At 40.7% G+C, this 14,096-nt stretch overlaps 1 long non-coding RNA gene across 1 annotated transcript in view; it reads right to left on the bottom strand.

Moving 5' to 3' along the window:
- Window positions 1-14,096, bottom strand: part of LOC119522757 — a 112,592-nt gene that overhangs the window by 85,789 nt on the left and 12,707 nt on the right. The window lies entirely within an intron of this gene.

Below are 14,096 nucleotides of genomic sequence, written 5' to 3'. Positions count from 1 at the left end.
GGTTGTGCACACACATAATTTAAAGCCATGCTTTCACACTTTTTTTTTACTGTGATCCACATTGCTGTGCACACACACTTAGGTATGTGTACATAAATCAATATTTTATGGAAATGTTTTTGCAAAAAATGTCACTACATGAGATGTGCACTGATTTTTCTATTCTATTTCATTTATGTAAATGCTGGTTGTGACCCATTAAACTAATTTATGTAGTGCTGTCCAATAGAACTTTCTGTGAAGTTGGAAATATACTGTATCCGCACCATCCATTACAATAGCCACTACCCTTCTGTGGCTACTAAGTACTTGAAATGTGGCTGGTGTGACTGAGGAATTGAATTTTTAATTTTAATTTAAAGTTAAATAGCCACTTGTAGCTAGTGGCTACCATTTTGGACAGCACAGTTCTAGAAGACTGCAACCCACACTTTGAAAACCACAGTTTTGAAGAGTCAGCTAGTTCTACAAAGTCTATTAAAGACAGCTATCCTCTGCCCTTGTCCTTCCCACTTTCTTTACCTCAGAGGCAACCACTTCCACCATGATTGTTGAACAATCACAGTTGATTGTTTTGGTATTTAATGTCCTGTGTCTAAATAACATGCTTGTATTGCTGCTTCTTGACTCTGTCACTGTTTATTGGCCTCTCACAGTGCATAGAAACACTTCCCATTCTCCCAATAGAGATGTTTAGTTAGATCAATAATAAATGTTTATGTAACTATGCTATTCAGAGCTGAAACGTGTAGTAGAAAATCTAGATTAATTTTACTTTCCTACATTTTTAATCTCCTGGAGCTAATAATTGTCTTTTTTTGGTATTTGCTTGGTTTTCTATGTACTTACCACTCTGCAAATAAGAATTTTAATAATTTCATCTGGAAACATTCTGTCCTGCTCCAGTCTAGATTATTTGCCCTCTTTTACCTGTTATCTTGAGATTTACCTTCACTATCATCCTGGGATTTCCCTTCACCTTTATCATGTATTGGATCTCCTGTTTACTGTATTGCATGTCTTTTTATTCCTTGGATTATTTCCTCTTTTTTGATGGAATGGATACTACAGTAGCTTACTGAGAAAGGATATATGGGAGGTAAAGTTGAGACATTAATTGGTAATTTGGCTGGGTATAGACTTCTAGATGGAAAATTTCCCCTCAATGTTAAAAACATGATTCCATTGCCATCTAGCTTCCAGTGTTACTTTTGGCAATTCAAAGATATTCTGGTTTCTCTGATCCTTTCTATGGGACTTGTTTTTCCTCTCAGAAGCTCAGAGCATCTTCTCTGGTCTCTGAAATTTCATGAGGATGTGCTTTGGTGTGGGTGTCTTTTCATTCATTGTGCCAGATCATTGCAATCCAGAAACTCATCATGTACATCTGTTCTGGGAAATTTTCTTGAATTATTCGGTTAACATCTTCTCCTCCATTTCCTTTATTCTCTCTCTCTCTCTCTCTAATTCCTGTTATTCAAATGATGAGTCTTCTGGGCTGATCCTTTAATAGTCTCATCTATTCTTATTTTTCATCTTTAGAAATTTCTACTTTCTGGGGAAATGTCCTCAACTTGTTATTTCAACTCTTCTCTTGAATTTTTCATTTTTGCTGTCATGTTTATATTTTCCTAGAGTGATTTTTTAAATATTTTTGCAGCTTTCTGTTCTTATTTCATGGTTGTTTTCTAAAAGTTTTTCCTTTTTTTATGTTCTATCTACTCTTTAGAGTTTATTCCACTTTGCTTTTTTCTGCTTGTTTCAGTCTCTATTTCCTGTTAGGTGTGGTAATCCTTATCTGCTCATTTCAAAAGAAATTAATTGAAAGCTGATTGGAACATTTAAGTGTGGGTGGAGCTTGTTGAATGAAGTTCACTGTAAAGCGATTTTGGCTGGGCCATTTGGGAAATCCATGTCAGTGTCTTTAGATTTTTCCGATAGCACCAATCTGGTTTTCCCAAGAAGATTCACCAGTTTCTTCTTTTGAAGGGTAAATTTCAAGCTGTCAGTGTTCTAGGGGCCATGTGAAAGCAGAGGGCTGGACGGGGGTTATTTCTTCATTTAGCATGCATACATTTGCTTAATTGCCCTGTTTTCTGTAGGGTACCCCTCTCTTGTGCCCAATATCCCCTCAGTTTTACCAGCTTCAATCTTAAACTGGAGTTGAGGGGAGGAGAATTTGTCTCCCCAGCAGTGTGGTTGAGGGAGGTGGTCTATGGATATGTTTTTTGTAAGTAGTTTTCAACCAGTCCTTATTTTTGGCCTCAACTCTTTCATCTCCAGTTCTAGTGGTATCTAGTGCTGCCATTTCCAGCACCTTTTGGATAGTCTACACAATATAAATCAGGTTGGTTCTGTTTTCCCACTGCAAGTTTAGGATTCTGTTAAGATTCAATCTCCCATTTGTCTTCCACTTCCAAAATATTGTTACTATTGTCACTTCTATTTTCCCAGTCCTTGTGGGTATACAGCTTTAAAAAATTATTCACTGTACTTTTAGCAGGTTTTCTTTCTTTCTGGAGTGCCTTTATTCTTTACCCAGAAATCTCCCCAAGATTTCTTTATCAAATGTGAAGAGGTCTGTCCCTTAAGTTACTAAGAGATGTTTAGCTATGCATCCACCAGAATGGCTAAAATTACAGTCTGATAATACCAAGCGATGATGAAAGTGTGGAACAATGTATGTGTATTCTCATACATTGCTGGAAGGAGTGGAAATTGGTACAAGTATTTTTGAAAGCCATTTGACTATCTGTAAAGCTAAACATACATTCGCCCTCTGACCTAGCAATCCACTCCTATGAATATACCCAAGAGAAATGAGTACTTCTGTCCACCAAAAGACATGTTAGAAGAACGATCATAGCAGAGCTATTCATAATAACCAAATTGGAAGCAACTAAAATGTCCATCAAGAGGAGAATGGATAAATAAATTGTGGTGTATCCATACAAAGAAATACTACATAGCACATAAATTACCTACAGCTACATGGATGGATCTTACAGATATTATGTTGTATGAAAGAAGCTAGTCACAAAAGAATACAGCATTCCAATTAATTGAAGTTCCAAGACAGGCAAAACAGATCTGTGGTGACAGAAAAATAGAATAGTGGTTTTCTTTGAAGGGAGTGGTGGTATTGACTGGAAAAGGGCATGAGGGAACTTTCTGGGGTGCTGAAAATGTTCTATTTCTTGCTTACAGGAGCATCCTGGGTAGGGTCAGACATGTCTGGTCTGGGGAGGTGAGATTGGTAGTATAGAGGAGAAGTTGAGGGATGGGTATATGTGTGTGTGCTGGGGGAGAAAAGGATGAACCAAACAGAGCCATCATTGTCCAGCATGTGCTAATCCTCAAACCGATAAGTCTTTGGAGCAGGTGTGTTTAATTAAGGTTGTGGGCTAGCCTGAAAAGGACATTTGATGAGGAGCATCTTTGTGGTCCTGATTGAGAGATAGTAGACCCAAAGCAGCTGTGAAGAAAGGGCCACACAACATGGGTAAATGTAAAACATTTGAACATATGCCAGTATATTTCAATGTTTACCCCAATGTAGTCTCAGTTAGGCTTAGTTTTTGAGAGACATGACATTTTCACGCATATAAAGTTCATCTCTTACTCTCTTCCCACTATTACCATCCTCATTCAGATTCTCACCTCTTTTCATCTATAACAGCTACATCAAAATCCTAACTGATTTCTTGGCAAGTCTTTTCTTACCATCACTGCCAATATACTCCATCTTGTGCATAAACCAACCAAACTTACCTGCCTAAAATACCACCCTGCTGATGCCATTCCTGCTCAAATAAAAATGTCAGCTTGACTTTCAAGTCCCTGAATCAAAAGATCAGTCCTACCTTATCTCTTCAGCAGGAACCCACATTATATTTCACTTCCATATTCTCCATGATGCCAAGCTTATCTGTTCCAGTGGTTCTACACCGTGGCTTCAGATAGGAATCACATGGGAAGGTTAACAATGATAACAAAAAACCCCAAAATATACAAACAGCAACAATAGAGAAAACAGCGCCCATGCCTCATCCTCCCTCACTGACCAACATGGCCTTCCTGCAAGATCTGTAGATTCCTTTATTAGCACCTCTCTTTAGGATTAAGCCAAAACAATATTTCACAGAAGATGTAACAGTCTTCACAGGTTACCAAGGAAGGCGGCTCCTGGTTAGCTGTCTCCTTCACCCCTCTCCCATTTGTACAGAATTGATTTTTCTTTTGCTTTGGCAGGTTAGCTACCTATTTCCTTCAACACAAGAAACCCTAAGAGATCTTGAGAGGATGAGATATGGAACAGCAAGTTTCTTGGAAGACACTCCTAAGGGTATCAAGAAGCAAAAATGAAGTCTAGTGGTGGGGCCATTTGGAGGTGCTAATTCATATTTTTGGGCAAAAAAGTTATCAGAAAGACTCCTAGGGACAAAGGAAAAGGGAAAAGAAGAGAGACAATATTCAAATCCAACCACCTGTGTGATTCTCCAGAGCGACTCTTGCAGCAGAAATCTGGAAATGATCTTTATGAAATCAGATATTTATTCTTGTGCCCAGCTCTTTGCTGGCCTCGTAGAGTTACAAGAAGCTCAGAATCAGATATATGCACTTCATACATATATATTACACACATACACATATCTTTTCTTCTTTGTGGCCAACAGCTCTTATAAATATCTTTCTCATCTCAGCTGCACCTTTACCATTCCTTAGGATAGGCTACTCCAATCCCTACACTCACTTTGGAATGGTTAATGGCACACATCTACACAGGAAGACTGCAAAGTAATTCCCCAAGAATGGGTGAGGGAAGGGACAGAGAGAGAAATCAGCAACCAGTGACTGAGGCATGAAATAACTGAGGGAGTAATGTGGAGAGAGATGAATTAAAATCTGTCAAATCTGAATCCCTAGCCTTCCTCTAGGTAACACTGTTTCTCATCCAGATCTGCAGTTTATTCACCATCAGGACTGATGATGGTGAAAGAATGAACCTTACTCATGGAGTCCAAGTGAAACCAAAGGGTATGGAGGCTTCTGCTTCATTTCAGCAGGAGTCTTTGTTTTCTTTGCCAGAGGTCCCCTGGTTCTCTTTGCTTGTGAACTCTTCCTTTTAGCATTTGGTATAAAATAGCTCTTTCAACCTAGCTCCTGGGGTTCTGGGATATCTTAGTTGGCCTTTTGGTTTTCCTCAGAGAAGAAAAACTCCCAAACTGGCCTGGAGCTGCAGGGATTCAGCATCCTCTCTCCAGGAGTAAGCCTATACAAATATGTTAGCATGAGCTGCTGACTTCATTCTCTCTCTTAAAACTTGGGAATTTAATTTGTAAAGACAAGTTGTCCATTGGACTTTTCTTAGATAGCAAAGCCATTTCTGCTTAAGGTGCTGTTAAATTCCAATTCTCTTAGATTTCCTTCGTCTTAAAACATGGTACCTAACAAGAAGTACTTCTGAGTCCTCTTTTGCTTAGTATTGCTAGATACTACAGGAGAGACAAAAGCAGGTCTTGTGCCATCAGTACATAATATCAGAACATGAGGGTGAATTAGAAGCTGAACTGTGAGCTAAAGACTCTAAGTGTGCAGGAATTTGGAAAAGACAGAGATCGTTTTAGGTTTCAGTTGTCTGGGAAGGCTTTCTTGGGGCCTCCAATCTCATCCTAATGTTAAAGGGGCAAGAGTGACTTACCAAATTCTAGCTAGTAGCAAAGAGGGTGTATTCGTCTGAAGCAGCATCCCTTCTGTGCCCCATGAGCCCTCAAGGGCTAAAAGGGATGAGAGCAACAAGGTTCTCATGGGCCATAGTTTGTAGTTCTAGATGAGAGATTTTTCAAGAGATTGTAGGTGTGCCTGTGATATTGGTGTCCTTCACCCTTGAGGTGGCTAGAGCTCCCTGACATCATGTTGCTCTCTTGTCCATTTATCCCAGTGGGTCATATATATTATCTATGTTTGGTATGAGACGGAAACTTTTGGGAAGCAGTATTCTGGATGTGTATCTCTTTTTGGAGAGCATTGGTAGTACACGGTCACAGTGATTTGTTTTCATGTCCATAGTCCCAGGCATACTGTAGGCTCTGTGAAGGTCAAGGCTGTGTCTGCCTCATTTGCTGTTATATCTCCATTGCCTCCCACTGTGCCTGGCATGTAGTATGTGCTCAGAGACTGTTTGATGAATGAATGAATGGTTGAATAAAAGGCAGTCTTCCTTGAGCTCTCTAAGGTTAAGTTAAATGCCCCTCCTCTGGTTCCAACAGCACCATATGCTTATTGTTAATGATGAATTACAAAATACAACTATTATTGAATATTTAATATGTTCCAGGTACAATGCTAAATGCTTTATGAGCATTATCTTTTTCAAGCCTTGCCACAGAACCCTATGGTAAACACTTTTTATTATGATCCCCATTTTACAGATGAGGATACTTGAGCACAGAGAAGTTGAGTGACTGCTCAAGGTAACACAGCAGGTTCATCTGAGGCTGGAGCTGCTGCTCGTAAGCACTACTATTTACCTCTAATGAGGCCTTTACTACTCCTTGTTGTAATGTCTGGGTAGCTGTCTGCCCTCCCCTCCCCAAGAATGTTAACAACCAGAGATCAAGTCTCATCTGCATCCCCAGTGCCTAATACAGAGCCTGGCACAGAGGCATGCAATAAACATTTCACTGGAAAACATCTTGAATGACGACAAATGAAAACCCCAGGCGTCCACCAGATGGTGCTGTTGGAGTCCAAGAAAAAAGTGCCCTCCGGGACTCTTCCTTTCCCACTCCTTTCCCACAGAATACCAAAAGAATCCACATTGTTTTCTTTTCTTTTACAGATAAAACTGAGTGGGTGGGAGAAACATTTTCAAGATGTTTAGGCAGTAATTAACACAAGTTTGGCAATTTAATATGTGACCTTATGGCTTGGCCATAAAGGGAAGGTTGACTTTACTTGAACCTTTCAGATTCATGCACTTTCAAAGATCTCAAAGTAGTTGTCGGGCCCTTGTCACCATTAAAATGCTATAAATAAAATCTGAATTGCCCAAAGCATTGAAGGAGGCCAAGAAGCAGAGCAGAAAGGTTTCCTGGCTGGAAGGCAGGAGACTTGGATTTGGATGGCTCTGCCATTAACCAGTGGGTGACTTCAAGCAAGTCCTTTTTCCTCTCTGGACCTCAGCATCCTCAGCTATAAAATAAGGTAGTTAGGTGAGCCTTCCAACTCAGAGACAATATTTTTCCTGTTAGCCTCTCTACAAAGGACATTATAAAGCAGCATTATAGCATGGCAGTAACAAAGATCATGGTCTCTGGTTCAAGCCTACTAGCTATATGACATTTGGCAAGTTTCTTAACCTCTCTGGGCCTCAGTTTCCTCAACTGTAAAATTGGAATGATATTGTTCCTATCTCCCAGGGTTTTTGTATAGATTAAGTGAGATAATGCATATAAATGCTTAACACAGTGCTTGACATATACGCTTTCGGGAAAAGCTGTTATTATATACAGCTGGCTGTCACATTTTAGCAACTTTCAAGAGTTTGGTTGTACATTTAGCAGCCAGTAAAATGGGGAGGGGCTTTGAGTAATAAACCACAAATAGTCAGGCTTGGGTCTTTTATAAGTACAAGGGTAAATGCATCTCATGGGTGCAATACAAGGCTAAGTATGTGATTGAAGCAGAGAGCTGCAAAAGTAACCAGAAACAATTAGAATCCTCATGCATTGTTGGTGGGAGTGTAAAATGATACATCCACTTTGGAAAAAGATCTGGCAGTTTTTTACAAAACTAATCTCCCCTATGACCCAGCATTTCCACTCCTAGGTATTTACCCAAGAAAAAATGAAAACATACATTCACACAAAGATCTGTATGAGAACATTCATAACAGCTTTAATTATGATAGGCAGAAACTGGAAACAGTCCAAGCATATACCAATAAGAGAATGGATAAAGAAACTGTGGTGCAGTCATACAATAGAGTACTACTCAGTGACAAAAAGGAACAAATTACTGATACATACAAGGTCAAGGATGTTTCTTGAAAACATTATGCTGAGTAAACAAGTCTTATACAAAAGCGGTCAAGCTATACGATTCCCATTTATATGAAATTCAGTAACAGGCAGGAAAAAATCAGAACACCTGTTGCTTCTAGGGATGGGGGAGGGGATTGTGTGGGAAGAAGCATAAGGAAATGTTTCTGGAGCAGTGGTACTGTTCTTTATCTTAATATGGGTTTGAGTAACACAAAATACATTTGTTAAAACACAGCAATGTACAATTAAGGTTTGTGTATTTCATTGCATGTAAATTTTACCTTGAAAGAAAAAGAATAATAAGCAAATATTGAATTCTAGTTAATGGTAGGCATGCTGAAAGTGCTTGGGAGTGACATATACTGGTTTCTGCAACTTATTTTGAAATAACTTCAAAATTTTAAAAAAGAGAGAATGGATAGATAAATGGATAGAGGGATAGACAGGTGAACATATATGTGATAAAACCACATATAGTAATATAGTAAATAGTAATATATTATATTATTTTACTATAATATTTTAATATAGTAATAGTAAAATATTAATGGTAGAATCTAGGTGGTCAGTAACAAGGTATATATGGTAAAATTCCTTCAACTATGCTGCATATTTGAAATTTTTCATACTAAAATTTTGGAGGGAAAATGTAACCACAAAATTCCACATCCTGCACAGAGTGAATATTTTTCTGTATTCAAACTTGGAAGCCTTCAGTGGAGGAAAGCAGACCTCAGACACAAGTAAATATTTCCTGAGCACCTACTACATGCCAGACTAGGTGAGGGATTTGAAGAGGAAGAACACAGCACCTGCCCTCAAAATGACTGTAGGGGCCATTGGACAAGTTCATCACATCACACATCACTGTTTCCTACACTGTGGGGTTGCTACAGACAGTGAGATTTCGTTTAATCGAGAAAGTGTCTGGCATCAAAGACATGTTGGGTAGTTATTGTTGCAAATATGGTTAGAAGGTGTTCCGGTTTGCTAATGCTGCCATTGTGCAAAATACCAGAAATGGATTGACCTTTATAAAGGGGGTTTATTTGGTTACAAAGTTATAGTCTTAAGGTCATAAAGTATCCAAAGTAAGGCATCAATAGTAGGGTACCTTCACTGAAGGATGGCCATTGGCATCCAGAAAACCTCTGTTAGCTTGGAAGGCATGTGGCTGGTGTCTGCTTGCTCCCAGGTTGTGTTTCAAAATGGCATTCTCCAAAACGTTGCTCTTGGGGCATTTTGTCCTCTCTTAGCGGCAGCTCCTCTTCAAAATGTCACTCTCAGTTGTTCTGAGGTCCTTCTGTCTGTGAACTCCTTTATACACGCCACTGATCCAATTAACACCCACTCTGAATGTGCGAGGTAACGCCTCCATGGAAATTATCCGACAAACATTTCACTCACAGTTGATTGAGTCACATTTCCATGGAAACACTCAATCAAAGGATTCCAATGTAATCAACACTAATACGTCTGCCCTCACAAGATTGCATTAAAGAATATGGCTTTTGGAGGGACATAATATATCCAAACTAGCACAGAAGGCATCTTTGAGCCAGAGTACAAAGAGTCTTGAAGGCCACACTATGGTACTCATTTGACAGTCTGGTGGGACCTGTTCAAGAATTTTGAGTCAAGGAGACACATCCTTAGGAAATTGCTAGGAGAAAAAGGCACCTGCAGTAGATGTTGTTGCTTTAGGGGGGTTCCAGGCAAGGGAGGTTTTCATGCACCTGCAATGAGCACAGGATGCAGGTAGGAACATCCACAGGGTGGAGGAGAGGCTCAAGCATGACCCAGGGACAGCTCTGAAGCCCAAGTAGATGAAGTCTTGGTTTGATCTACTGGACAACGGAAGGCTATTTAGTCTGTGCTACTCTCCTATGTCTTTGCTCCGTGATGTTGTGGCTCTGTAAGAGGCCATACTGGTTGTTGATGGCCAGGATCTTTTATGATTGTTCATTACTCCATTCTGATTGAACAGTACCCAAGTACTACTGCTATTATATAGTTTTAATATCACCTCTACCCATCATATAGGGTTGTTGTAAGGTTAATGATGATAATGTATATAATGTGCCTGGTACATGCTAGTCACTTGATAAATGAGACTGGAAACTGTATTTGATGGTCTAGTATGTGGCTTGGATGTAGGGTGCCTTCATCCCAAGCCCACCACAACCCAAGAAGTCTCTAAGGAAGGCATTTGAGGCCCCTGACATCCACTCCAATCCACAAATATCTTGATCTTTATCAACCCTACCTCCCCCAAATATTACACATATCCCAATGGAACAACTGAGAAGCCCCAGTTGGACCCGGGAACTGTCCCATTTATTCTCCTTCCTTTTTTGAGAATGGATCTACTGTATTGGCTAGTGGAAGGCCACACCTTCAAGCTGGCACTGCTAGGAACAGGTAAAGTGGGTTGCAAGACAGGAGAAGACTGAGCTCAGACCACTGGATCTTCCTTCTTCAAACAAAGCTGTGGTGTCCAGTGCTTACAGCTTGAATCCAGAGTCAAAATTCTCCCCAAACCAGTAACCTGGCTGGCCTTCCTGTCCTCTGCTCATTCTGCTCCAGATTCTGGTACTCCATGCCTTCCCTCAGTTCATGGAGAAGTGGCTGTGACAGTTATAAAGGCACAGACTGTGTCTTGTTCAACAATGTGTCTCTAGGACCCAGCACAAAGTTGACCTGCAATAAATATTTCTTGAATGAATGAATGAATGAATGACTCTTTCTCAGTCTGTAGTTGGTGCTTCATGAAGCCTTGTTTCTTCCTGTCCCTCAGAGCCCACTGTGGCTTTGCCAGCCTCCTGGACTCCAGTGGGCCCGTCCTTTGGCACCTAGCCAAATTCAACTGAGTTCAATTCAACCAACTTCCATGGAGCTGCACTATTTGGCAGGAAGCATTCACAGTCTCAAGGAATGGCAAAAGCATTTCCTAGCCCATGGCGCCTCCATTGTACCTTTTAAGCAACCTTGGAATGCAACAGAACCTTTTCCGAGGCTTTTTGAAAGTCTAAATACATGATTATAAATTGCTTCCCTTTGTCAACATACTGAATTACTACCCAGGAAATAAGTGAGTTCTTGATGATGAATAAACAGATGATTATTTGACAGGTATGGGGCAGGTGTGGAAGGGGGGGGTAGAAGGGTGGGGAGGAATGAGACCCAATCCCTGTCTGACGGATTTGAGTTTCATTAAGTGTGTTGGGGAAAGTGTCTGGCATCTCAGCCATTCAGGGCTTGCCTGGGGCTGGGATTTTAAAGGATTCCCAGCAGCCTTTGATGAAAAGAAACCCAGACCCCCTCACACTATCCCCTGAAACACACACCTGTTGTTTTATTTTTTGACCTTTGAGACTTTTAAAATTTTAGGACTATTCCCTATTCTGTCCCCATCCCTTTCTCCACATCTCCCCCTCTCCATGCCAGTCTTCTGTAAATTAGCAATTTGCTTTCTCTCATAATTATTTCTTAACTGGAATTAGAATTAGCCTTGTATGTGTTTTTAAAAACATTATTGCTACTAGCAAAAACCTAGAAATAACTGAAATCTTACAATAAGGGCTAGTTTAAGTAAATTATGGTACAGTCATTCATTGAAATATTGTATAGACAATAAAATGTTTTTGTAGAAAAAGTTATTAACATGGGAAATAATCACAATATGTTGTTAAGTGAAAAAGATAAGCTACAAAGCAATCAATGTGTGTGTTTGTGCATGCATTCACACTATTGTTTTCTCTTGGTGCGTATCTGTGTTTGCCCAGTTGTCCGCATTGAACACTGCAATCCGAGTTGGGGTAGTGCTAGGAGGAGATGGTGATGCATTGTGAAGAATCTGAGAGCACAAACTGGTATCAATCAAGGCTGCCTCAAGCCGATGAACTTTGCAAAGACCAAAGGCACAAATATTGGAAAGGAACTCCAGGAATATGCTATTTTTCAAGTGCAAAGGTGAGAAGGCAGTGTCTATATTGGTGGTGAGGACTTTAGGCCCATCCCAGAAGATTGGACTCCTTTAAAGAAACAATGGGAAGCAACTCTGGGTTTCTGGATGTAGGGTGCCTTCATCCCAAGCCCACCACAACCCAAGAAGTCTCTAAGGAAGGCATTTGAGGCCCCTGACATCCACTCCAATTCACAAATATCTTGATCTTTATCAACCCTACCTCCCCCAAATACTACACATATCCCAATGGAACAACTGAGAAGCCCCAGTTGGACCCGGGAACTGTCCCATTTATTCTCCTTCCTCTTTTGAGAATGGATCTACTGTATTGGCTAGTGGAAGGCCACACCTTCAAGCTGGCACTGCTAGGAACAGGTAAAGTGGGTTGCAAGACAGGAGAAGACTGAGCTCAGAATTAATGGAAGTGGTGTTGGAAGAGAATTATTCTAGCCATAGCATAGTGGATTGAGTTGTAGGAAGGGAGATCTGCCAGGAGCCTCTCAGTTTGCATGCTTGACCTGGGGTAATGAGACCTTGGATTAGGCTTATGGCAGTAAAGCCAGAAAGCAAGGAGCAGATATATCTAAGAGATGCTACTAAGAAAGAATCAGAGACGGAGATTCAAATTTGACCAAATATATGCCAGGTGATGGTTGAAGCTATGTAAAGAGACACCCATTTCCAAGGAAATGGGTATTGAGAATAGCTGAGGAGTGAGTCTTCAGGGATTCCAACAGTTAATGGGAGGAGGAAAGAAGAAAAGCCAGCAAAGGAGACAGAGAATGATGGGTCAGAGAGATAAGAAGAGAAACTTGAGAAAGTAATGCCTTGAGAGCCAAGGGCAGGACAGCCACAGGAAGGAGTGGGTGGTTGATGGTATCAAATTCATCCTTGAGATCAAAGATGCAAATTGAGCAGAAGCCCTTGAATTTGGCCAAGAGGTCACTGTTGAACTTAGAGAGAGTTGTTTTGACAGAGGTAACTGTTGAACTTAGAGAGAGTGTTTTTGACAGAAAGTGCTGGATTCTAGAAGGTTCCAGGGAAGAAGTGTGGAAATGGAGGCAACACATGGATACCACCCATGTGATAGGAGTAATGTATTAGGATTAAGAACAAGGTCTAACTTCTATGATTCTAGTCCTGCTACTTAATCACTCTGAACCTCAGTTTCAGCTTCTGAAACAGGAATAATCCTACTAAGCTCATAAGGCTGTTGGAAAGTACAATAAAAGTTTAAATGATTGTTTCTATGCTATATTGAAGGGGCTTCTTCCTCCATGCTCACCCCAACAAACTAGGTATTTCTGGGAATGTTTAAACAGATCAGAGTAGTCTTTTATCTCACAGTCATGTCCTTAGGTTGGTACCGCTTTGAAAATTCCCTAGCTGGGTCCTCTGGCACTGATGACTCCAAGCACTTTAACAACTCTTCCCTGAGCTCCTCTGAAGTGAGAACACTGAAGCAAGGTAGTAAGGGTCATGCAGCCTGTTTCTGAGGCCTGTGTAGAGGCTTTTTCAGACTTTGGACCTGGTTGGGTGCCAACCTCATCCCAACACACAAGAAGGCTGCAGCCCCTGAGTGGATGGTGAGTTGGAGGGTGGCTGGGGCAGAGGCACCAGAAAAACCTTTGTTTTTACCCACGGCACCTGCATATTGAATTGCAGGCAGCTTGATTTTAAGGTGTGCATGAGTGCATATATTCTTTCTCTCTTTCAACTATATACAAACAGACCTAGCCAGCACCATCTCATATTTTTTGTACCTCACTATCTACAGGTCAACCCTTTGAACCCTTTTCCTTTATGAAGCCCAGTCTGTTTCCATACTCTGGACTCATCTTTGTTTTAGTGCCTGTTTTCGCCTGAAAAGAAGACAACCTTGTGAGAAAAAAATGGCTGCCCCGCAATCCTAGACCTGTTACTGAGTCCTGAAGAAGGATATAGCTGTGTGCTGGCCTAAGCCGGGGTGCGGTGAAGGAAGGGTGAGCATATTCTCTAAAACTGGCACTTTTCAGACCCTGAGACATCTAGAGAACATAGTCAAAGGGCCTTTTTAATGGCCCTGCTCCTCTTAATGGAGGAAT

The sequence above is a fragment of the Choloepus didactylus genome, chromosome X (genome assembly GCF_015220235.1).
Source record: "Choloepus didactylus isolate mChoDid1 chromosome X, mChoDid1.pri, whole genome shotgun sequence".
In the NCBI taxonomy this organism is placed as follows: domain Eukaryota; kingdom Metazoa; phylum Chordata; class Mammalia; order Pilosa; family Megalonychidae; genus Choloepus; species Choloepus didactylus.
Note: the sequence above shows the minus strand (reverse complement) of the source record. Positions and strands in the feature narration are given on the sequence as shown.